The sequence below is a fragment of the Clarias gariepinus genome, chromosome 5 (genome assembly GCF_024256425.1).
Source record: "Clarias gariepinus isolate MV-2021 ecotype Netherlands chromosome 5, CGAR_prim_01v2, whole genome shotgun sequence".
NCBI lineage: Eukaryota > Metazoa > Chordata > Actinopteri > Siluriformes > Clariidae > Clarias > Clarias gariepinus.
Window position 1 is genome coordinate 29,571,895 of NC_071104.1, and position 24,539 is coordinate 29,596,433.

The 24,539-nt window shown below is 41.3% G+C and overlaps 1 protein-coding gene across 4 annotated transcripts in view; it reads left to right on the forward strand.

The window, feature by feature from the left end:
* Positions 1-24,539, forward strand: part of adarb1b (adenosine deaminase RNA specific B1b) — a 185,879-nt gene that overhangs the window by 69,534 nt on the left and 91,806 nt on the right. For all 4 annotated transcript variants that reach the window (XM_053496119.1, XM_053496120.1, XM_053496118.1 and 1 more), the window contains one exon: positions 8,681-8,752. The gene's annotated coding sequence lies outside the window, so the exon portion shown is untranslated. The remainder of the gene's footprint in view (positions 1-8,680; positions 8,753-24,539) is intronic.

Sequence of the window (24,539 nt, forward strand, 5' to 3'; positions counted from 1 at the left end):
AGCGTGCATGAAGCCCTGGAGGTTTGGGTCAGTGCTGAGACAGAGCACTTTCTCTGGCACTGCTCATCCAAACCCTGGCCTCTGCAGGCCAGTCAATACCTCCAATTATGTAGATGTGTGTTATTTAGGCGTAGAGTTCAGTCCAGATTAAAACCCAGTACACATCTAGTGCGGCTTTGGACGCTGGCCTTTTTAAATCAAGCGTGTGGTTCTGTAGGGTATTTTTTCTCAGTTCTATTTTTGGTCAGTTTCTACAAAATCGTCGGAAAACCCAGAGGCGTACAAATGCTGTGCCTTTCATGTCCATGCCCAATGTGCTTTTGAAAAAAAAAAAGAAGGTCTGTGTAGCTGGCGACTGCAAAAACAATTGTGTCATCTTTGCGCTGGGACAGAAACACTGAAGCTCTGTCTGTTTTCCGGAGTTCAACCAGAGAAAACGGGCTCTGCGCGAATCTCGCCTCCCAAAGCCGCTCGGTGCAGATGTTTTCAGTGAACGCTATCGGTTTCCGAGCGTCCTTTCACACACACTCACACTCGCATGCAGTCGGTGTAGCTGACACAGGCAGCCCGAGAAAACACAATGTGCTAGGGTTTCCTGTGCAACCCGAATCCCCGTCGGTGTTCTGCACAAGAATTTGAAGGCGTGATTGGGATAATGGAGTTCCTGAGTCGGTCTAATTTATCTTTTCAGTCAAGCCGAGCGCTTAGAAAATGCAGCGGGGTGGTCTAATGAGTTTTGTCAGAGGTTAAAAACTGATGCAAGGAAGGAATGTTGGACCGGTTTGCTCGTTCAGGCCGATTGAAAGATGTAACGTTGGATTTGTTTGGACATTAGGTAGTTGTTAAATCAGAATAGAGGCGAGCGTTGCCAAATAGGACGGGGCCGCTTTAAAAAGTCCTCCTTTATTAACGCACCTATTTAGAGCCCTAAATGCATTAGTGCTTCTAAATGCAGCTATTGTGTTCTTTCGACAGAGGAGTTTCCACACTAGGGATCAGATTCCATGTGGCTTGATTTACAAATGAGGTGGCAAGAGAAACATGAACTTTAGTTTTATTCATTTATTTTACAGCTTAATAGAATTATAAATATGACAGATTGATTTTGCATGCTAATATTTAGAAATGCCAGTAGTCGTTTTCAAATTAATTTAATAGAGTCCTGAATATTTTAGTTATTTTATTACCCTGACCTGCTAAAAATGTGGCTGTTTATTAATATAAAGCACTTTCTCTGTCCATCTACTGTACATCGGATAAAAATACCATTCCATCCCAAATCACATGTACTAGTGAAAACTGGATATCAACTAGGGTTGTAACGGTAAACAAAAGTCACGGTTCAGTAAGAACCTCGGGTTTAAAGTCACCTCTCATGCCAAGGCATGAAATAAGATGAATGAGAGAGAGAGTCAAATTTATTTTAAGATACTTTTAGAAAAAACAGGCAATTCAATTTGATATTCAATACACTTATACCCTCATAAAAATGTTTTTGGCTGAGCTCCGAACCATGAATGCACTGCTGTTTTCACTTCTTCATCACAAGTGACTCCTCTTCCTCGTAGGGCTGCTTTCAGGAGACCAAACTGATGAAAGTCTGATGGTGTAAGATCAGGACCAAAGGGAGGATGCTTTAACACCTTACTGTAAAATGCAGTTTTTGCAGAATGACGACAGTGTGGGCAGAAGTGTGTGTGCAGATAGACTGTCATGTGAGGTCACAACGCCCTTGGACACCAGTTTAGGCTTCAGCTTTTAATAAGCCTCTCACTATTGAGCATTTTCCCTGATAACGATCCAATACTGGCCCTTGAGAATCTTGAACCCTGGCCCTTGAACTGTAAGCATTGATGAATTTTGATAAAGCTGATGGTTGACTTTTGAACTTTTTCTTGGTCGGTGATTGAGGATGCTTATGTTCCATACTCTACTATACTCTTAGTGATGAATCCGTGTCTCATCACCAGTAATGATTCTCTTTAGGAAACTTCCTTAGAGTATCGGTTCAGATTGTATATAAATCAAACAAACTGGAGTGGGTCAGTCTCTCACTCTGCTGAGAATTCAGAATTTACCCTATCACCACAGCCCAAAGAGCCAGATTGGCCACGCTGTTTGGATGGGTGCGGTGGTCTGCTTTCTAACCAATCACTTACCGTCGCATTAGAGGATCCCAGGAACCTCTGAGCTCATATACAGTATGAGCAAGAGGGCAAATCACACTTTTTACCGTTGCTGGCAGTTGGCTGGCTCTGATATGATAGAGAGCTGGTTGGTGGGTGGGAATTGGTTGTTGACCTGTTTGGGGAGAAAATGCACAAAAAACAACAACTCAGTCGTACTTTGCAGTATATTCCCTTTACCTTCCACATAGCACTTCTCGCCCCAGATACTATAAATACAGGTTTTCCAATCGCTACAGTTGTTTATATACCAGACCATATACAGTAGTGTGTACAGTGTTTATACTGCTTTTTTTTTTCACCCTGATGAGACCTTTATGGAGGATTCGGCCCATTCATCCCACACAGGGTCGTTATGGGCTTTGCTGTTCTCTCTGCCGTATATCATCAAGAAACAATTCTGTCTTCATCACCTTTTTAACCTCTCCACAATTCGAGTGTTCACTCACACATATTGCTGCCAGACAAGCTCGTTTTGCCGACCTTGCAGATTCATGCGGCACTGTAGCAGCTCACATCTATTACTAACGAGAAGCGTGTTTATTGTCGATTGGATTCTCACCCCACCTTTCCAAATGCAGCACTAGTGAGCTAATTTCATCCCAGCATGCGGGAGGCAGATTATATGTTAGACGTGGCATAATTACAGCTCTGGCTGATTAATACGGCTGATGTAATAACAGTGAGCATGAGTTCTGCTTGCAGTAGGATCGTGTAGGCTCCAATCTAATGTAGAGGTCGTGAGTCTATAGGACTGTGTGTGTCTATCCACTGTTGTCAGTACCACTTGTTTTGAGGTTGTGATTTCTGTGCGACATTGTCACACGTTGGTGTATGTTTAGTTCCAGAATTACTCAATAATCAATAACACTAACTCATCTTCTATACCGCTTTATCTTGTATTCAGGGACCTGAAGCCTATCCCAGGAGACTTAGGGCACGACCCTGGACAGGGTGCCAATCCATCACTGGGCACACACACATACACACACTACGGGCAATTTGAGAATGACAATTAGCCCAGTTAGCATATCTTTGGCATGTGGGAGGAAACCGGAGTACCCGGAAGAAACCCACTAAGCACGGGGAGAACATGCAAACTTCATGCACACAGAGACGGGACTCGAACCCGGACCCTAAAGGTGCAAGGCGATAGTGCTAACAACTACACCACCGTGTCACCTGTGAGCATTCTAATTTTGCTTAAAATTTTTTTTTTTTTTTTATTGATTTGTTCACGCCTGCCATTAGTTTATAGTTATTTTCATTTTGCTATTACTTTATGCTTAGCTGTAGTTTAAAAAAAAGTTACATAACTTCCATTCTAAATGTACTTAATATTCAGATCGCTTTATTTAAAATGATAAATGTAATAATTTTTTTATGTAGATTGTTTTTTATGAATTGGAACATTTGTAGATTAGGGACGGAAGTCACCAGCGACCACCTGATATAATATCATCACGATACCTAGCTGCCGATTCAGTATGTTTTTGCGATTCTTTAAGTATCATAATTAAATAAATATCTTGATTTAAATATTATTGTTTTCTTTTAAGATTTTGTTACAGTTCTAAATAAACTTAGCAATAATTTGCTTGTAACACACTTCCTGCTAATGTGTGAACGGTTTATAGCACGCCATGGTTCGGACACATCTTTAAACTCCATGGTCCTTCCTGATTTTTATTTCTTTCTAAATTGTAAAACAATACTGAAGGCATTAAAAATATGCAATAATCTACTTTGAGCAGTTAATATGGAGATGCGTTGAAACCTATGCTTTGTAAAGACTTCATACCAGCTCTAATCTGGTAACTCTTAATGAGCTTCTCCTCTGCAGGAGAGGTAGGTTTTGGTCTTGCTTTTCTGAGAAGGTCTTCATGTGAGCCAGTTTCATCATGGTGCGAATGCAAATGCAATTGACAATACTGTCCTTGCAAGAACGGTTTCAGAACAGCTGGCGTCTGCGTCTTAATATAATGACTGAGCTGTTGTTGTTACTTAATTAACTAATGCCATATGTGTTATGAAAAATACAGTATTTTTCTAGAATGTTCAAAATAAATCCAAACTTGTGACTGGTACTGTATGGAAATAAAATAATAATAATATTTTTTTAATCTAGTGGTCGAGTATTGCCACACATGATCCATACTCATGATGAATAGATTTTTCCCCCACCCCATCTCTATTACAGATGACTACATTTAGGTAGTAGAATTCCAGGTAATATGGGAAAGAGAATTAATGCCATTCTTTTCATCCAGGCCAAGCAGTAACAGTTATGCAATATTCTTAAAAGTTTCAGCCACAAATAACTGTGACATCATCCAGATGATGGGACACTGTGTTCGAGTCTAATATATCACACCGGCTGGATATTAGTCTTTTGGCTCTTTGGTTACAATCTGAACAAAAACATATGTATTTATACAGTCATTTTAAATAGCTTGGTGATGGCCTTTATAACCCTTTGCCAGATTAATGAGCTGGAAGATTTGCTTCTCAGAGGTCATTGCTGATGTCTTTTCTTCTTGGCACTTTGTGTTCTGTTCCACAGTGTACTCTACTCAAGTGCTCCTTTGTTCCCTGTGCAGGGAACGACAGTTAAGGGGAAATTCCCTCGACAAAATTCCCTGCGACATCACCAATGCAGACATCGCTTCCTCCGTGCGTTACCCCGGGAACGTAAACATCTCAAATACCTACTTTGAAAATCTCACACTAGTATAAAATTGATAAAAAAAAAAAAAAAGGTTATTACGAAACGGAATTACTAAATGTATAACTTGTGATTTGATGAATGGACAGGGTGGATGCTGTCATTCCTAAAGAGATGAATACTATTTAGATTTATAGCCTATGTACAGTAAATATTCACTTAAATGTATTTATAGATTACTTACAATTCGTATTTAGATAATAAAATCTGTAATAGCGATAATATGTTGCCCATGATGACAATGAATGGCGCGGGTCTCGTGTTAGCTCTGTAACCTTTTGTGCTCCAGCGAGGCACTGTGATTGCTGGGTAATTTAGCTTGTCCACTTCCGGTGAAGTGCTGAACCATTGTTCACATTGTCACATTTGCAGCTTCCTTTTAAAATTAGCAGTTTTGCTCCCTACTGTTTGGAAACATACTTAAGATTTCTGAATACCCTGTGCGGTCCACTTCACAGGCAACTGCTAGCCACAACATACGTCAGAGCCAAAATTCACACCTCTTGGTGATTGCACTTCCTTACTTGGCCCTCGCTGCAAATTACTCTCTTAATGATTGTAGAAGGAAGAAATGTGCATTATTTTTCCTACCTGGTTTATAGTAAGCTACTGTATATAGTTGGCTTAGTATTTGGAAAAAAATGTCTGCAAAATCTGTTGTCGTTTTTTGAATAATGTTGTGGTTGATGTCACCTGAGGTTATTCTGTAGAAGTCTCTCAAGATCACCCAGCTGTTATGTAGTCTGTAATGAATAAAAACATGGAATCGAAGGTTGGTGTACCTTCTTTTTCTTACGACTGTAACCATTAAAAGAATATGTTTTTTTTTCATCGTTGTTAAAAGCGTAGTCAGAAAAAGTGACATATATATATATATATATATATATATATATATATATATATAAAAATGCACCTACAAGGTGAAAAATGTCGTTATAAAAGACCTTGTTGGTTGAGGAGATGAAAAAGTAGCAGTCACAGTGAAGGATCTTTCAGAAGTTGAAGTCGTCACTCCAATGGAAAAAGTGACAAATATTTTGAATGTCTTTGTCAAAGTGTTGGTTGAATTATATGCAGGTGAAAACTTCATGGACCCCAAACTGATCAGCTCCAGACAGATCCTCTGCACCACACAGGACTTTCAGACTAGAGTCTGCCTTAAAAAAAATCATCCAGAAGTCAATCAAAAAGAGTTGCAGGACAACCTAAAAGCAGTTGAAGCAAAAGTTGCACTGAGGAGACAATTAATTGTACCAGAATCATCTTCAATCTTTTAAAGAAAAATATTGAGATATGCAACTTTAAGCAGTTAAACAAATCAACTCTTTGTTGAAATATAAGAGGCGTTGTAGTCCAGTAAGTCAAATTATGAAGAATGACAGAACACAGTTCTCAGAGTAAAAAACTTCCTTTACTGCTCCACACTATGTAATATTATACAGTGAAACCTTGGATTATGAGCACAATTCGTCCCTTAAGTGGGCTTGTATTTCAAGCATTTGTAAATCAGAGTTTTGAAAAATTTCTCCATAAGAATTAATGAAAAATGTGTGTGTGTGTGTGTGTGTGTATAAGAAGGTGTGAAAAGGAGGGAGGGGGGGTTTGAAGGCGAGAGGATGAGGGTGTGTGTGTAAAGGCAAGAGGAGGTGTGTGTGTGTGAGAATAGGGACGGTGTCAAATTACGCACGCGCACACACATAACGGCATGCTGACCCAGAGGGAGAAAGAAAAGGGATCTTTAACCTCTCTAACAACACTTTTTTTGCTTTACACGTGCACACATGTGTTATAATAAACAGTGCACACGCGCTGCACACACATGCACACAAACCCAGAATAAAAGATGTATAGTCACAGTAAAACATGTAGTCACAGTGCTATAGTAAACAGTACACGTGTGCACAGATGTTGATTATACCAGCACTTAGACCCAGCAGGGAAGACGATTACCCACAATTCCGCTGCGCAAGAGAGAGAAAAAACATTGATTACATCACGTTGGGCATCAAAACAAGAAGCGCATCCGTAATACATAATACTCTGTGCTCGTAATCCATGACTTTGTTTTTCAACTCAAAATCTCGGCTCGTCTTGCGAAACACTTGCAAACCTTGTTACTCCCAATCCAAGGTTTCACAGTATATATAACACGTTTCACTACTGATTGGATATCAAGGTAGAAAGTTTTTTCAGTATTCTGGAACCATTATCAGACTGCCTGCTACACATATAAAACACTGGCCTCCCTGGAACTCCTTTAATGGCCCTAATGTGGCAGTGGCTTGGAGCGAGATCAGGACTGTATCAGGACCGAGTTCCTGTAATGTGCAAGTGATGTTCATGAATGATTGTGTGTGCAGTTCCCACAGACAGATGCATCTCTTCGCTTCTTTTAGCTGAATAGTTATCCATCAGTTACCTTTAAAAAAGGATCACTGAATGACAACGTGGGCTCTGAACCTTCTTTAAAACGTTTGCATTATTTAAATGTTTACTGCGGCTACGAGTCTCATCACCGTACTATGCTTGAAGTTTTCAGTAAATGTCAATCGGGTTTCCACCTTCGATCACGAGAAATTTCCCTGAGTCCCGGTTTGACCTGAACACTCTTCGTAACAGCAGCAGTTCTACAGACAGTACTTTGCTCTCCTTTCAGTTTAGAACTTTTTAATTGAATATACCATGTTTATAGTTATGAATACATACTTGTTTTGTTTAGATTTATATGTACAAAAATCCAAAGACATTGTGTGTAATGTATGTGTGGGTACTGTATGTGCACTTGGAGTTAAACAGCCAAAGCAAACATACAGCACATACAAGTTCAATATACAATATTGTATTTTTTTTCTTTATTATGAAGTGTTAATTAGAAAGAAAGGTGACTTGGCATGACAAAAAAATCCAGTTTCTGGAGTCGTACACTGATAAAGCAGTTTTTTTAGTCACAATTTAAAAGACGCAGCTTTCGTAAAGAAACTATCATCACGATTTTTAATCGGTAGCCATTGTGCATTTAAAAAAGTGAGCTTAAAATGTAATTTGGAGCATTTTACAAATCAATAGTTCATTTTCCAACCGCGTGTATAGTTAAATGTCCAAGGACATTTTAGGTAAAAGTCCTTTATCAGCTGTGATGCTGAAAGGCTATAGGAGATTATGATAATCAGATGATGAAGATCACAATTTAAAACATTTGATATAATAAAAACATGACATCTGCGAGTTTTGTTTTAAGCATTCCTGCCTTATTGCCTCTATAACCGTGCAAATGAAGATTATTCATGCTGGGTTTTGGGATTTGAGTCTGGTCACATGACCAGCTTGATGTTTTTAAGACAGCTGTTCAAAATGCATGGACTAATATACAAGAGAAAGGTCTAAACTAAATATTATCCTTTTAGGGAGTTTAATGTACTGTATTTAATGATATTTAAAAAGAAATAAAAGGATGCTTACTTTTCTCACATGTACCAGCAATACAAATCAGACTTGTAAAGTAATATAAAGTTGTTATTAGAAATGTGAAAGTGAGCAATAATCTAGTGTTAATAAAGGCTTCGGTATTGATTGCTGTTTTAGCATTTTAAACTGGTATTATGTGAATTCACACAGAGGTGGAGCAGCATCTGTCAGGCCCATCTGTCACTCAGACTTTACTTTTTAAAGCATTTGACAGTCACAGGAAATTTACAAGTATTAATAACACTAGAGCACTTTCAAAAAGGTCATCCCCTGTGTTTTTTTTTTTTTCTTTTTCTTCCTGCAGGTTAGCAATTGCTGCCGTCTACTTCAAGCACTCATCCTCCGACTCTCATAGAAAAGCCTGCATTCCTCCAAGGTATGTTTACCGGCAGATTGTCTGGTTCCTTTGTTTGGATTAGATCTGAAACAAGCTTATCGGAAACACGCTGCTTCGAACCACTTTATAAAGTAAACGATTCAATGTTTTCATTGACGTGCAGCCTGTGAATTGCGTTATCCTGCAGCGAGGATGGCGAACGAGGCTTGGAGGGGGGGGGGCACACGTATCTAAGACAGGAATGTTAACACGGTCACTAGAACCTTGGTGGTAATTTAAAATGTATTGTAGCATGTTAAAATGACATTGTAATATCTGTGGTCTTAATAGTTCAGGTTAACATTTTCTCTCAAGATTGAACCTTTTTCTAGAAGTGTGGAGCTTCACATTTTTTATCCAGTAATAACTTTAGGGTACCAACTACAGACCAAATGAGAGTGCCAGATCTTGATTTTAGAAGCTAGACAGGCTTGAGCCTGGTTAGTGCTTGGATAGGAGATTGCTTGGGAATACCAGGTTCTGGTAGCTGTTTGTGGAACAGGTGTCTTAAACGGTGAAGACCCTGAGTTACTGATCGGAAGGTCAGGGGTTTAAGCCTCGCGTTGTCACTGTTGAACCCTTGAGCAAGGTCCTTAACCCCATCTGACCCTGGCTGACCCTACGCTCTGACCACTGACTCTTAACTGGAATATGTGAAGAAAAAAAATTCACTGTGCTGTAAGGTTCATCTGACAAATAATTTCATATTTCATTATCATTATGATTATGATTATGATTATTATGATCACCCATTATCCTTCTAAGACCTGTCAGCGGGTTCAGATTTACATTCTTCTCTCTGTCGTAGCTACATATTTTTCCTATTTATATCACAGCTGAAGAGCCTGTAGTCATTACTGAGTAATATCCTTGAAGATAAATAACCGATGAAAAAGGCGTCTTGTAACGGGCTGCTACTCAGGCTACAGAAATGAAAAACAGTCGAAATCCAGTTTCGATCGATTCGTACCATTATACTGATAATGCAACACAAAGCACAGAGGACATAATCAAACCAAGGGGCAGGTCTGGTTCACAGAGCAGACTCAAGCTGTGGTCCAGGTTAGGAAATGGTGTCCAGTGGAGCACAGAATCCGTCTAGTCTCCCTGCTGAATGTCTAAATCTGTCAGATGTATTGTTCAGTGCTCATTCAGTCAGGAATGCATGGGGTTATAACATAGAGTACAAAGGAAGGGTACAGATTCTCCATGTTTTTTTTTTTTTTTTTAATAAATATTTAGTATCTTGTGTTATTTGAGCGTGTTATCTTCTTGACATGTCTTATCCACCTCACAATGTTTGCACAGTTATACTGTTCATTACTATATACACTGTGGCTATCGAATATTTTAGTAATCAAGTATTCTACCAAAAATTGAATCGAGTAATCGGATAAAATGTACTTTTGCTTGATTAAACAGCAGTGTATAATATATAAGAGAAACAAAGATTAATTGGTTTTCTTTTTAGAAAAATCAACTTTTATTTTTTAAATGCATACAGCATTTTATCAAACATAAACATTCAACAGTCTATAATCACAATACAAGGAATAGCTTAAAGTTGACTGGGATGAATGAAGTGCATTATAGTGCCATGCATTCCTAATTTGAAGCCTTTTCTCAGATGCAAAAACAAAAAAAAAAGGTATTTTAAATGACTTTAAGTATCAAAAAACTAAATAAATAATTATACAAAAACACAAAGTTGTGCAATTTAACTTTCAGGACAAAAAGTTTCACAATCTACAGCACCAGCATAACATAAGCATATACTGACCATTTCTGTCCTTTTCTCTTGCTGGTTTCTTCTTCTCTTGGCTCGCTGATAACGCTTTTAACGCTCCCTTCCATTTCGCTGCCCGCACCAGAACGCTCAATTAAATCAATAGACAGCTAACTGTTTGCGTCTCCTTCTGCTTTGTAGGTGACGTAAGCGCTTCTTCACCGGCGGAATCTGACCAAGCTTTAAGACTGACCAAGCTGAATCAAATCGAATCAGACAGACAATCTTATCCTATAGTTGAACACATTAACTATCAGTAATCGAGTAATCATAAAAAATGTATGTAAAGGAGTCACATTTTTTCTCAGTTTTTGTTTTTTATTTGTTTTGCATGGATGTGCCACAGTTCCATGCAACGCAATTAACAAAACTCATAGCATCGTTACCACTCTTTATGAATGCGGCACAGTGACCTGCACCTCCAGGGTCCGGGTTCGATTCCTGTCTCAGGTCTGTGTGCATGGAGTTTGCATGTTCTCTTCTTGCTTGGTGGGTTTCCTCCACGTACTCAGGTTTCCTCCCACGGTCTAAAGACATGGAGATTAGGCTAATTGGCGTTCCCAAATTGCCTATAATGTATGAGTAAGCATGTGAACATGTGTATTTGTGTGTGCCCTCTGATGAGTTGGCACTCCATCCAGGATGTCCCCCGCCTCGTACGCTAAGTCTCCTGGGATAGGCTCCTGCTACATACAGGATAAAGCGGTAAAGGCGATGAGTGAGTGAGTGAGTCGTCATGAATAGAAATAAATCATCGTAGCAGATGTGCCAACATTGCTGATAAGAACATCAGAATTCTAGTTTATTGCTGAGAGCGTAACTAATATACACCACATTCTAATGTGTTTTGACTGGCCCGAGCCTACATCCCTTCCCTGATGTTGTCTTTTGGCTCCCAAGACAGAAGCTTGTTAATTCACAGGTCAGAGTTCACTTAGATCTAGTTGATGCAAAGTGAGATTAAATCAGCTTATTTCATCCAACACATCCTTTCCTCTTCAGTGAGCTCGGTTTCCACAGAGCGTATATCATTTGTGTTTGGTCTGACTGCCGATGTAGGTAAGCAGTGAAGCATCATTTTAAGCTGCTTCCTGTATCCTTGTCAGAAATTATAAACGCTTGGTTTTAACTGGAATAGTTTGCACCTTTGTCATAGAACCACCTCTGGACAGATGTTACTTGCTGTTGTGACTGTGTGTGTTGCAGTGGTACCCATTTCAAGTCCTGGTCACGTCCCACATTCGTCCCAGCACCCTGTTCCCTGACCCTTGTCTTCTCATATGAGTCGCCCTGACGATCAGATATGGCGGCGTATCCGCGGGGCCTGCGGTGCTATTTTCCGTCCGAGTCCGGGGCGATAATTTCCATCACCACATCTGCCTCCCCACGTCACTCATATCGATCAGAGCGCCATAGAGCAGAGAGACGTGTCAAACGCTGTGCAGAGCCAAAGGCTTGCTCCGTTCTGCTCTACACACTCACAGAAGGCGTCCCCAGTCCTGTCTCAGCTCTCTGTTGCGTGACAAATGTCTGAAATGCCAGTATATTGTTCAGCACGTCCCTCGCTGTCATGGCGCTACTAAGTCTGATGAATTATATCGCCTCAGCTGTGAAATCCCCGTTGAGCCATCATATTTTATTGTTTGACACCACACTCTAAAATCCAGAGATCAGTAGCCTGGTATTGAGGATCAGTGACCTAGTATTGATTCTCTGTGGGGTAATTAATAAGAATAGCCCCAGTAATGATTATTTGGTGTATTGTGTTCTGGTCTGGTTACTGTCGATTGATCCAAGACAGTAGCTTTTTTTTTTTTTTCTTCCCCTTCAGTGTCAAGGTTTTTCCAAAAAGCAGCTAGATTTTAAGAGATACAGTATAGAGACACTTTGATTTTATTTCTTTCCTGACCCATTATAGTAACGCAGAGCAGAGTGCTGACAGAGCACCTCTCTATTTCTGGAGGAAAATGTCACAGGGCGAGTCTGTAGTGTGCTGCAGTGCTTTTTTTTTCTGTGTAGGAATCTAGTGGGAAGTTTGAATTGTGCTCCAACAGTGACGTATTTGGTATTTTTTATATAATTACACTTTAACAGAATAAAAACAGCACTGTTGTAGCAAAAGGACCTGAGGTCTGTATCACGCCTGGCACGAAGCAGACGTTACCAAGAGAAATGATAAGTTTTGCTTATTATACACACATGGCAATGAGGTTTCCGTGTGTTATCACTGGAGATACACCCACTGCAATTTTCTTGGCCGTTCTTTCATTTTTCACCTGCTGATTCTGGTTTTGGCTGGTTCTGGCCATCTTTCCTTTGTAAGAGCTTCTAAGATTCTAACTTTTTTCTTTAATGCAAAATCAGATAGATAGATTAGATACACATCCTTCAAACATTGTGCATTGTGTATGAGTGCAATGGTGGACCTCTTTTCCAGGGTAAAATGCTGAAATGGCTCATTTCGAGCCCATACAGGTATGAAGGGTGTTTTTATGTTAAGCACAATTGATTCGTACCTTGTTCAGAAACAATTGCTCCCCACCCCCTCCACTGGCCAGCGTTCACATCGTTCTTGGGCACGCTTGTGTATTTACACTCTCCGATACAGCAGGTGGCAGTATGCACCTACTTTGTGTGTGAGCCGCCATTAAACACAAGGGAGGAAGAGAACCAGGAATTTCACGCTATGCATAATGTTACTGATATCCTGGGGGGGAAAAAAGTCAAAAGGCAATGCTCTTTTACTTTATTAGCTATAGCTGTGTAGGTCAGAGTATTCCGAGATTGTAGACGATTGTAGGCACCGTAGACGTCGTGTCTAAACAGAGATCTACTGCTCGGGTATGATTCCTTTTATATTTTATTCGATCCCTGCCCGAGTACACTTTATCGTTTTTAAGACCACGTTTTCCAGCTAACACTAGAACATTTTTGAGCACGGAACGATTGTGTTCTCACTGATCAGAATGAACCAGACCCTGGGGTGAAGTGTTCCCGGAGGTGATCCCAGGGCCCTAATGTGAAATCACACTGTCACATGAGTCTGCTGGGATTTTAGGGACAGCGTGTGTGTTTTTGCAAGTTGTGGGGGCGAGGCTTGGCCGTTTTGGTGTAAATCTGACAGTGTAAGAACTGCTCTCACATGCTGTGAGGTGTGTGCTTGTAGTGAGAATAAATGGTTGCTGCTTTATTTCTTCACACCTCCATACTGTCTCAGAGCTGAGACACTGTTTAGATTTCACTAACGCTTGGCCCGTGTTCAGGATGTGATGAGGATTTTGGTTTCTGTTGCACTCTAAAGCCTGAGTGATACATAAGGAACACCGTTGTTTATTAAGCGGTGTAAACATTCTGGCTACGTTGGCATGCTTTCTGTCATTCGGGTCATTCTGTCTGTATGCATGAGGCATGTTTTTATTTTATTACTCTATATAATCCCCTGTTTCACTGATGCACTAATTCCCGGCGTTTCACTAGTGCTTCAATACCATCAAGGTAGAAAGTTTTCTCAGTACGCCCGAGCCTGCTTCATGTCTGAAACGCTGGCCTCCCAGGAACTCCTTTAATGGTCCTGACATGAGGAAATCGCTTGGAGTGAGCTCAGTACTGTATAGAGGATGTGGCAGTAATTCCCAGTATGTGTGTCTTCCGCAAGTTGGCGACATGGATCAGGTTCCGCTGGTTTGAATGTTCTTGGCGTAACGACTGCGGTGGGCTCCGAGTCACCTCGGCCAGGTTCGTCATTTGTGGACGTACTGCCTTCTTTAAAAATTTTTGCACCATTCAGATGTTTAAACGTTCTACCGAGATTAAGCTACGATCGCTATGCTTGGAGACTTTTGTAAATGTCTATTTACAGAAATGTCATCCACCAGAAATTTCATCCAGTCCCAGTTTGACTCGAACACCTTTCGTTAGGGATACAATTCACTTTTCTTTAAAAAGTCATTTATAAAGTCATCAGTAGATCATTTAATCCTAAAAAAAAAACCCACAGAGAATGCTGGAAGTTCCTCCACCTGCTCGTCTGCTCACCACGAATGGAAAAAAAAGAGGGAGATGCAGCCAGCAACCCGCCTATCGCCCAGAATGCATCGCTCAGCGTGAGCGCCGGGGCAATCTGTTTCTCAGGGACCTCCGCCAAGCTAATTCACATCACAGCCAGATTTCCAAATCTCAATACCCGACGCTTCTCCTGCTAGTGTTTACAGCTCTGCATTAAGTGTGATCACATGCTGCATGCGAGCGCCAGGTTTGACCTCCTCGTTATCTATAAACTCGACTGGGTTTGAAACGTTGTGTGAGGAATCATCAGGGCTGAGTAATTAGTGCGATAGGAAAAAAAACAAACATTTTGCAGTTTGGCCTTCACTTTGAAAAGTTTGCTGTTATACAAGCATTTTTTTCCAACCTGAGTTTTTCTTCTTTTTTTTTTTTTACCACCATTATAACGAGCAGATACTGTATTTTCGGCAGCGTTTCAGACACAACATCTGATCAGCTCCAACTCCGACTAATCACAGACTCCATGAAGCTGAATAATAGGCCTGGAGTTACGGGCGACGGTGTGGAAGACTTTTTTTCCTGTATGTGTCACGTGTTGTCCTGCACGTGTCTGAGTCCTGTCTGTCTCTGTGTGTGTGTGTGTGTGTGTGTGTGTGTGTGAGAGAGAGAGAGAGAGAACATTTCTGAGCTCCCTCATGCTCCCTCACAGCTGTGTGCATGTGTGTGTATATGTATGTGTGTGTGTGTGTGTGTGTGTGTGTCTGTATATGTGTCTGTATATGTGTGTGTATGTGTGTGTGTGTGTGTGTGTGCATGTGTGTCTATGCATGCGTATGTGTGTTTGTTTGTGTGTGAAAGTGTGTGTGTGTGTGTGTTATATAAAGTATGTTGGAGTTGGTTTTAAGGAGGTCCTTCACGGGTTGTGTGTGTGTGTGTGTGTGTGTGTGTGTGTGTGTGTGTGTGTGTGTGTGTGTGTGTGTCCTTCTGTCTGTATGCGTGTGTTTTAGCCCCTCATGTGCATATGTGTGTCAGAAAGAAAGAGTCTGTGTGTGCGTCATGTCTGTGTGTGCGTCATGTCTGTGCCACGTGTACAGTATATAGTTTTTATGATGATGTTTTATAGCAGTGTAGTCGCTGTGTGATGCTTTCATATCGTCTTAATTATACTTACTTTTTTGCTTTTTTGCTTTTCTCGTTAAATCCAGACATTACAGGTCCGTCCACATGTTGCCCGTGTCATGGCCTCTGCATGTTTTTGTGTCTCTAATGTAATAAGCCAGCTGAATGAAGTAAGATGTTGAATTCTGCAGTTTCACAGTGCTCTGTAGAACTTCCCTGTAAACTGCGAGAGCATCACCAGCGCCCTGAGCACTTTATTGTCTCGTCATAATGATGGATTAACACACAAGTACACAGCTGCACACCGGCCCTTCCTCGGTCTGCTCCAGTGCAAATATGGAAATAAGAAAAGTCCGTATTAATGTCGCCGAGCCGGCGTGCTGGAATCTCTCGTCTACTCCAAAACATTCACGTTCGCCTTTCCAGAAAAGGAAACTTGTTTCAGAGCGGCCGTTAAACATCGCAACACTTAGTGACGAGAGCTCCGTGCCAGACTGTGACCTGACGATGATGATGATGATGATGGTGATGGTGATGGTGATGTCTTTTACAGGATGTACCTTGTTTTAATAAATCATTATCACCAGCTGTGTTTATATCGAGCCAAGTAAACTGTTAATAGAGCGGTTGCAGAGGTGCCAGCGGTTCCAGTTCAGCTATAGGCTTTGTGATTTTTACACGACACCCGATAGCTTTACCGCTTCCTGAGTCATAGTACTCTGAACACTAATAGGGAAAAAAAACAGTACCGTGCAAAAGTCTTGAGCCTCCCCTCATTTCATTCATATTAAATGAAATGTAGACGGAATGTGAACAACTGTTTTACTGTGAAAGGCTGCAAAGTGCCCTAAGGTACACTTTAAAAACTGGTTGTCTACAGTACTCTGCAGCGACCTCATTTCCCCTCCCGTCTGTTCCATCCACTCAGCATCACTAATACACTAATCACCGGCCTGATCATCTGTCAGCATCTGCACCTGTTTCTCACTGGTTCATGCCGTAAGTTAATGACTTCTTTTATGCATGAATGAAATTATTTCTCTGTAATTGGTCAGGATCAAAAGTCTTTGGAAGCAAAATATGAAAAAATAAGGGGTGTCTCGAGACATTTGCATTTCCTGTTACCCACGCTGGGAGGTGTCACTGCTTGTATATCTCTCCACACTCATCTGTGTTCACCACAAACAATTCTTCCAACCTCCTAGTCTAAACTGGTTACTGTAGTAAACATCCAATTCTTTTGGCATGAAATGTAAAAACTCGTTGATGAAAAAATATGAAATTTCAGGACTTCAGGTTACTAAAGTTCGTTCCCTGATTATCCAAGTGCACTTTCGATCATAGCAACACTACGGGATTTATTTGTCCTGTGTCACCCAGACAGAAAGGATGGCTGTTTTGAGTCTGGTTCCTCTCAAGAATTCTTCTTCATGTCATCTTGTGGAGTTGCCATCATCCCCTCTGTCTTGCTCCTAAGGGATACACTGACAAAGCTATAAGTTTTGTGTACAGAATATTGTTTAATAGAAGTGATTGATGATTGAGCCCGGTAAAGGAAGTCCCCGTCATTATCATCATCAGATGTTGTCTGAGTGTTACAGGAGTTATCACTTCACTTGTAGCTGCTGATCAGGCACCACTGCATGTGTAAGCCACCATCCCGTCATGAGCTATGAGCGGTTAACCGATGTCTGATTGACTGGGCCGGATTGTGGAGCAGATCAGGATGGTGTGTGTGTGTGTGTGTGTGTGTGTGTGTGCGTGCCATACAGAGCTTTATGCAGAGGATATGTTGCCTTTGGTGGCGTATGTGGTGAAGCAGGCAGCACGGGAGCCTGGCAGCACTCCTGCACACAGGATGGAACAGATGGGGATTAAGCGAAGAGCATTTGGAGTCTTTTCAGGCTCAGACGATGCACACAGCCAGCACTCCTTTCCTTTTGTTTTCTATCCAGACATATTACTCGGCTTTGATTTGGACCATCTAAAGAGGTAACGAGAAATAGAGAAAATATCCATGTTTTGTCTATTTTTTTCTTCTTCAGATTTTAATGCCCTGAACAAGATACTTTATTATTAATATAAAAAATTATATTATATTATTAACCCCATTGGCCTTAACATTATGGCTACTTGCCTTATATTTATTAGGACCTGCATTTTTCAATCTAAACATTGCCTGACCACTGCAGAACAGGAACATCCCGCAAGAGCCACAGTTTTGGAGGTCAGTCTTGTCAAAGTTGATCAAATACTTGCACCTGTCCATTATTTTCTGCTTCCAACATAGCAACTTCAAGCACAAAATGGCTAATATGTCCCGCCCACCCCCAGGCAATATTGTAACGAAACGTTGTAACAGTAGCTGCTGTGCTAAGGACCAATTCGTGATGGCTTGACGACTGGATCAGAGCAGCTCCAAAACTAGAGTTTTTGTGGGATGTTCTGTGTCTGCAGATGTACCCAAAAAGGTCCAAGGAAGGAGAACTGGCAAAAAGTGTTTTTTGACAGGGTCATGGGCCGCCAAGTATGGGCCAAGATCTACTGTAGCTCGAACTGCTGAAAAAGTTAATGCTGGGACCTCTGAATGGCACAATGGTAAAGTGCTCGCCCTATCATCCGGAGATCGTGAGTTTGATTCCTTCGATTGATGCTGTAACCTCTCGCAGCCGGAGGTCTAGGGAGAGCTGATTGGCCGAGCTCTTTCAGAGGGGAGGGATGAGAGGTACTTAGTGCTCCCACATTCATCACGGCTCTACAGCCAATCTGTGAGCTCACACAGGCGGAAGGACCGGACAGCGCTGTCCTCCGAGTGTGTTACGCCGCCCCCAACGGTGCGTGAGCGGGGACTTGTATGAAAATATGCAGTCGGCTGTTGTCACGTGGTTCGGAAAAAACACGTGATGGACTTTGGCCCTCCCAGCTTGTGACGGGGAGGAATTGGATACGATCAAATTTGGGAAAGAAAGTTAATGCTGGTTCTGATAGAAAGGTATCAGAACATAGCACATTGCTGTTTTGATGGCAAAAGTGGGAACTACTCAAGGTCGTCATGATATAATGGCTGATCGGTGTATTTCACCTTGCTGGGGGTCTTTAGGTCCAGTTCCAGCTGTTTCATACATTTCTAATAAGTATTTGTTCATTTCTATTCATAGATAATTTGTATGGATGCAGTTATTAATTTTGCATTTAAAGGTTTTTATTCAATTGAAGCACACTGCAATAGCCAAATCTCCAGCATAGTTTTTTTTCTTCCTTTTTCTTTCCCCCCCAGTGTTGCTGTTGCACTGCAGAACTATTGAGTGAAGACCGGCCTCCTGGCTGCATGAGTAAGTGATACTCAGTGAGGCTCTCGGGTCAGCAGGGGAGGTTTAGTTTGGAACCAGCAAACTCCACAGTCCACAAAACCCTTTTTCTTTCTGTCAGACAGAAGCACAGGGGGGGAAGAGTGTCAGGAAAATGTTTGACACCCATGTTCAGAGTCATGCCTTTCATTCTTCCCGGGATGTCCATGATTCTGCTTCTCTTAGCCCTGCTTGGCGTTCCTCCAGGGACAAGTCTGTTCTATTTACAGTACAGGCTAATTCATAACCAGACTACTTGTCTTTTCTGGCTTTTTTTTTCCTCCCTTCATTATTTTGCTCGATGTTATAAGTATCCAGTGCAAAGCAAGTCATTGAGCATTACAAAGAGAGAGAAAGAGAGAGAGCTGTAGACCAACATTTAAACAAAAGTGAAGATCAGTGTCCGGGAAATTCAAGCATGTCAAATCATTTTAATTAGAGGATATTTTCCCTCCCTCTGGTCATCAGACTTAATCCCGCACGGACTGATGGAAGCAAATTGCATGTATTGTTACCGTGATTATTCCAAACAATATCCCGGTTGTAAGTACCTTGTTACAATCTGGGCTCTTTCACAGGGATAAAAACCAGATCAGGCAAGAACAACATGGAAAACTTAAGATCAGACCGAAAGACCGAGATGAAGCTCAATCATGTATAATTACAGTATGCTATGTATCGGTTTCCCAGCTGAGTCGTCATGCCAAATACATGAGAGTTTTCTGGATCTGGATGATTAAGTATGTATGTACAATGTTAGCGGGGAAAGTGTGTTTGAACAGGCACTGTAATGGAAGAGAGGGGGGGGGGTACCTACTGGGCTGCTGGCTGGATAAGAGCTATAGATCTGGCCTGCAGGGCTCATGATAACACGCTCCCAAACACAGCATCAATACATGCCAATACTGTACACTGCAGCCTTTCGAAGCAATGGCAAAGTCAGGATCATTTAAGGTTGAGGTCATTTCTGGTAGTGCTTTTATGTGCGAGATAAATGTTACCATTCTAAATCAACGGGCACTAGGATTCAGTGTCCCTATCAATTGTCAAGGCAGTGTGCTTGGATGTCCGCTGATGCCAGGTTAATGATGATGTGCCAGTTTTAACTATATAACAACAGAACTGTAAAAAACACGAGACAGAGATAATTTGATCTCCTGGGCTGCTGTTCGAGAAATATTTTTAGATTCAATTCCAGAGTAGTTTTTTTTTTCTCCCTTTTTCCTGTAAATCAGACATCACTCATTGATAAAATGCAAGCTTTACAGAAAGACCAAACGTCTTACTCTGCACTTTCAAAGACCGTGTTTAGCCGACATTGTGGCGGAGGGAAATGTATCCCTGTTGCCATGAGATTGCCAAGTCTGTAGTGTCACTCACATTAGTGTTTCTCACATTGTGTTACTCATAGCAGTGAGTCAACATGTGAAAACGTTCTTTGTACAAACATAGATGTTCATTACTGTTAGCATTATTAATGGGACGATCATAGATTAGAGTCAATGATCCGTTGCGTTCGGGTGCATTTCAAAAAGATTGATTATAAAAAATCGATTTTTAATCAATAAAACTTTTATGGTGCCTGTTTTTTTTCCCTGACTCACACTCAGTGACCTTTGGATGAGCTCTGGATCCACCATGACCTTGACTGGTATAAAGCAGTCTCTGAAATTAATAAATGTATCGAAATAGATTAAATTTATGCACAGTGGGGCAAAAAAGTATTTAGTCAGCCACCAATTCTGCAAGTTCTCCCACTTAAAAAGATGAGAGAGGCCTGAAATTTTCATCATAGATAAACCTCAACTATAGGAGACAAAATAAGAAAAGAAATCCAGAAAATTACATTGTAGGATTTAAAGAATTTATTTGCAAATTATTGTGGAAAATAAGTATTTGGTCAATAACAAAATTTTATCTTAATACTTTGTTATATACCCTTTGTTGGCACGTTTTCTGTAAGTCTTCAGAAGGTTTTCACACACTGTTGCTGGTATTTTGGCCCATTCCTCCATGCAGATCTCCTCTAGAGCAGTGATGTTTTGGGGCTGTCACTGGAAAACACGGATCTACAAAGATTTTCTAAGGGGTTGAGATCTGGACACTGGCTAGGCCACTCCAGGACCTTAAAATGATTCTTACGAAGGCACTCCTTCGTTGCCGGTGTGTTTGGGATCATGGTCATGCAGAAAGACCCAGCATGTTTCATCTTCAGTGCTCTTGCTGATGGAAGGAGGTTTTCACTCAAAATCTCACGATACATGGCCCAATTCATTTTTTCCTTTAGATGGATCAGTCGTCCTGGTCCCTTTGCAGTAACAGAACGGCCCCAAAGCATGATGTTTCCACCCCCATGCTTCACAGTAGGTACTGTATGGTGTTCTTTGGATGCAAATCTAATTCTTTCTCCTCCAAACACAAAGTTCTATTTTGGTTTCATCTGACCATATGACATTCTCCCAATCCTTTCCTGGATCATCCAGCTCACAATGCTCTCTAGCAGACTTTAGACGGGCCTGGACATACACTGGCTTAAGCAAGGAGACACGTCTGGCACTGCAGGAATTAAGTCCCTGGTGTGTTACTGATGGTAGCCTTTCTTCCTTTGGTCCCAGCTCTCTCTAGTCCAAATTTCTATTTTACCAAGGAATTTACCAATAAATTCTTTAAAAAGCTGTTTAGTCCCGATCCTACAAGTTCTCATCACTTTGTGTGTGTATGGAAATGTTCTTACTTTCACTATTAAAACATATTAATAGTTAAACCTATTTTTTTTTTCTGTTGAATTTTGCACCATGCAACTTTACGGTTGATGGTTCAACACTATACTGTACAGGTTTTAATGATGTGTTGAACGGTTCTTTACCATGTTCCAGTCATTTCAAATTTCCCTAGTGTTTTCTTTGCTTGATGCAGCCCAATAATTTGACCCTTGTGAAATGGTGATGTTTTTGTCCAGGCAGTGTGTTTTACTGTAGATGGTCCCTGTTTACAGGGCATTGAAATGACAAACTGGAAACTCAATTAGGAGCTCTTTAGTTAAAAGAATAAAGGAAATTTGATAGAAATCCTTTAAAGGAGGAAATGACAATATTATATACACATTTTAAATAGACAGATTGATGCTTAGAGACAGACTGATGCAATGAAGGCAGTGGGCTTAGTTTTATTTGGTCAGACATTACTATTACTATCTTCAGGCTCTTTGTGAGTCATGAGAACCCCGTAGTGCAAAGCAGGAGGAAGCAGATCGAGAATCCTCATGTGCAGCAGGAGTTGAGCCCCCAGCAGATCTTCAACACTTGACCCAGTGCTTCATAACCAAATCACTCGCATTTTGTAAAGAAATCTCGTTCCCATGCTGTTTGAGAGTGAAATCTTTTTCCCTCGGCGGTGTGCAATCTCTGCCCGCTCATACCCGGCCTGCTCCTCGCTGCCGCGCTAATTAAGTGGAAAAAAAGAAAGCCATTTGCAGACTGACAGGCTGTTTTCACTAGAGGTCTGAGAAGCGTCTGAGAATAGCTGTTATTTTTTTTTTAGCATCACCTCCTACACAGCATGGCAACACTCAGTGCTATTAACAGGCATAACACCTTATTAACATCAGGTTCGCATTCACACGTTCAGCCTGTTTATTTTTTCATTTCTCTGTCATTTCTGTGCACTCGTATGCCGGGGATTTTTAATTAATTGCAAATGTGTGTAGCCTTAGGACTAGTCTTCAGTTGTGTTTAACAGAAGCTGCAGGAAAAGGAGTCAGCCAGGAGCAGTCTGAGACTGTCATGGACACAGACACTCCCGAACTGGACAGTTAAAGACTGGAAAAGACTAGGGTTTTTTTTTTTTCCTCTTTCTCTCTAATTTCTGACTGTCTCGTTTCAGTGAGCCAGTGCATGAGATTACTGAAGGTTCCTGTTCTTGGTGAACAGAAGTGGAACCTGGTGTGCTCTTCTACTTTTACAGCATACACCTCAGATATGTGAGATGCTTTTCTGCTAACCATGGTTGTAGAGTCTTTTAATTATTCCTGCTTTTTTTTTTTTTTGCCTGATTTTGATTTCAGATTTTTTCCCCCCCCAAAGGCTAACATGCAGAAACATTTTCTAAATTATTATTAAAATTTTTTGTATTTTTTCCCGATTTTCTCCCTATTTTAGTGGTATCCAATTTCTTCCCGTCGTACTACCACTCAGTCGGGAGGGACAAAGACTTAACACGTGTTTCCTCCGAACCACATGATGCTAGCCGGGGGTGGCATTCAGTAACACACTCGGGGGGCAGCGCTATCCGCTCCTTCCGCTTGCGTGAGCTCACAGATGCCCCAGATTGGCCTTAGAGCCGTGATTAACGTGGGAGCACGAAGTACCTCTCATCCCTCCCCTCTAAGTAAGCTCGGCCAATCAGCTCTCTCTAGACCTCCAGCTGCGAGAGGTTAAAGCATCACCCAGAAATCGAACTTGCGATCTCCGGAGGGTAGGACGAGCACTTTACCCCTGCGCCATTCGGAGGCCCTTTTAAAACTTTTCTTTAATGAAAAATTCAGTTGCATTCACATAATAAAATCTTTTCTTGACTTTTCTTATTCCAACAAATTTTTAAATAATGATGATTAAAAGAAAGCTCAAGGTTACTTGACTCCATATCTGTACAAATAAAATCCACTGAAAATGACTAGACGGCTCCCAGTCTAGCGAAATGGTGGTGTAGTGGCTAGGACTGTCGCCTTGCGCCTCCAGGGTCTGGGTTCGATTCCCGGCTAGGCTCGATTCCTGTCTCTGTGTGCATGGAGTGCTTATTCTCCCTGTGCTTGGTGTGTTTCCTCTGGGTACTCCGGTTTCCTCCCACAGTTCAAAGACGTGCAGATTAGGCTAATTGGCATTTCCAAATTGCCCGGAGTGTGTGTGTGTGTGTGTGTCCTGTGATGGATTGGCACCCTGTCCAGGGTGTACCCCACCTCGTGCCCTAAGTCTCCTGAGATAGACTCCAAGCCCCGCGACCTTGAATACAGGATTAAGTGGTAATGATGATGAGTGAGTGAGGGCTCCCAGTGGAGGTACCAGGGAGAGCAAAAACCACCATGGGCTTCCTCTGGGACACCTGATGCTTTTATAAAACTGCTGCTCATGCACAGAAAGGAGGAATGTGTTATCCGTGTGAGCGCATTGAAAATAGACAGAGTGGCTGTTGTCGCTTTAATCCTTTTACTTGACGTCATGTTAATCCGACTAATTGTGTTTGCTAAAAGTTGGACACTCAAATAATGTATTTGGGAGGTTGCACCACTCCTGGACATATAACTCAATCAAACACAGGAATCAGCCTAGACGCTCTGAGTAGTTCCCACACTTGGCTTTGACCTGAAAGGTGAATGAAATGCATAACAGAGGAAGTGAAATGTACAACGCTGTAAAGTTTTCCATGCTACCGCCTTGCCGCGAGCTAACCATTGTTTTGGTCTGTGCTTTAATAGATCACCCGGGAATATAATACTAACAATTTAAAACGGGGGCATCAACTGTCAGGAGACGGA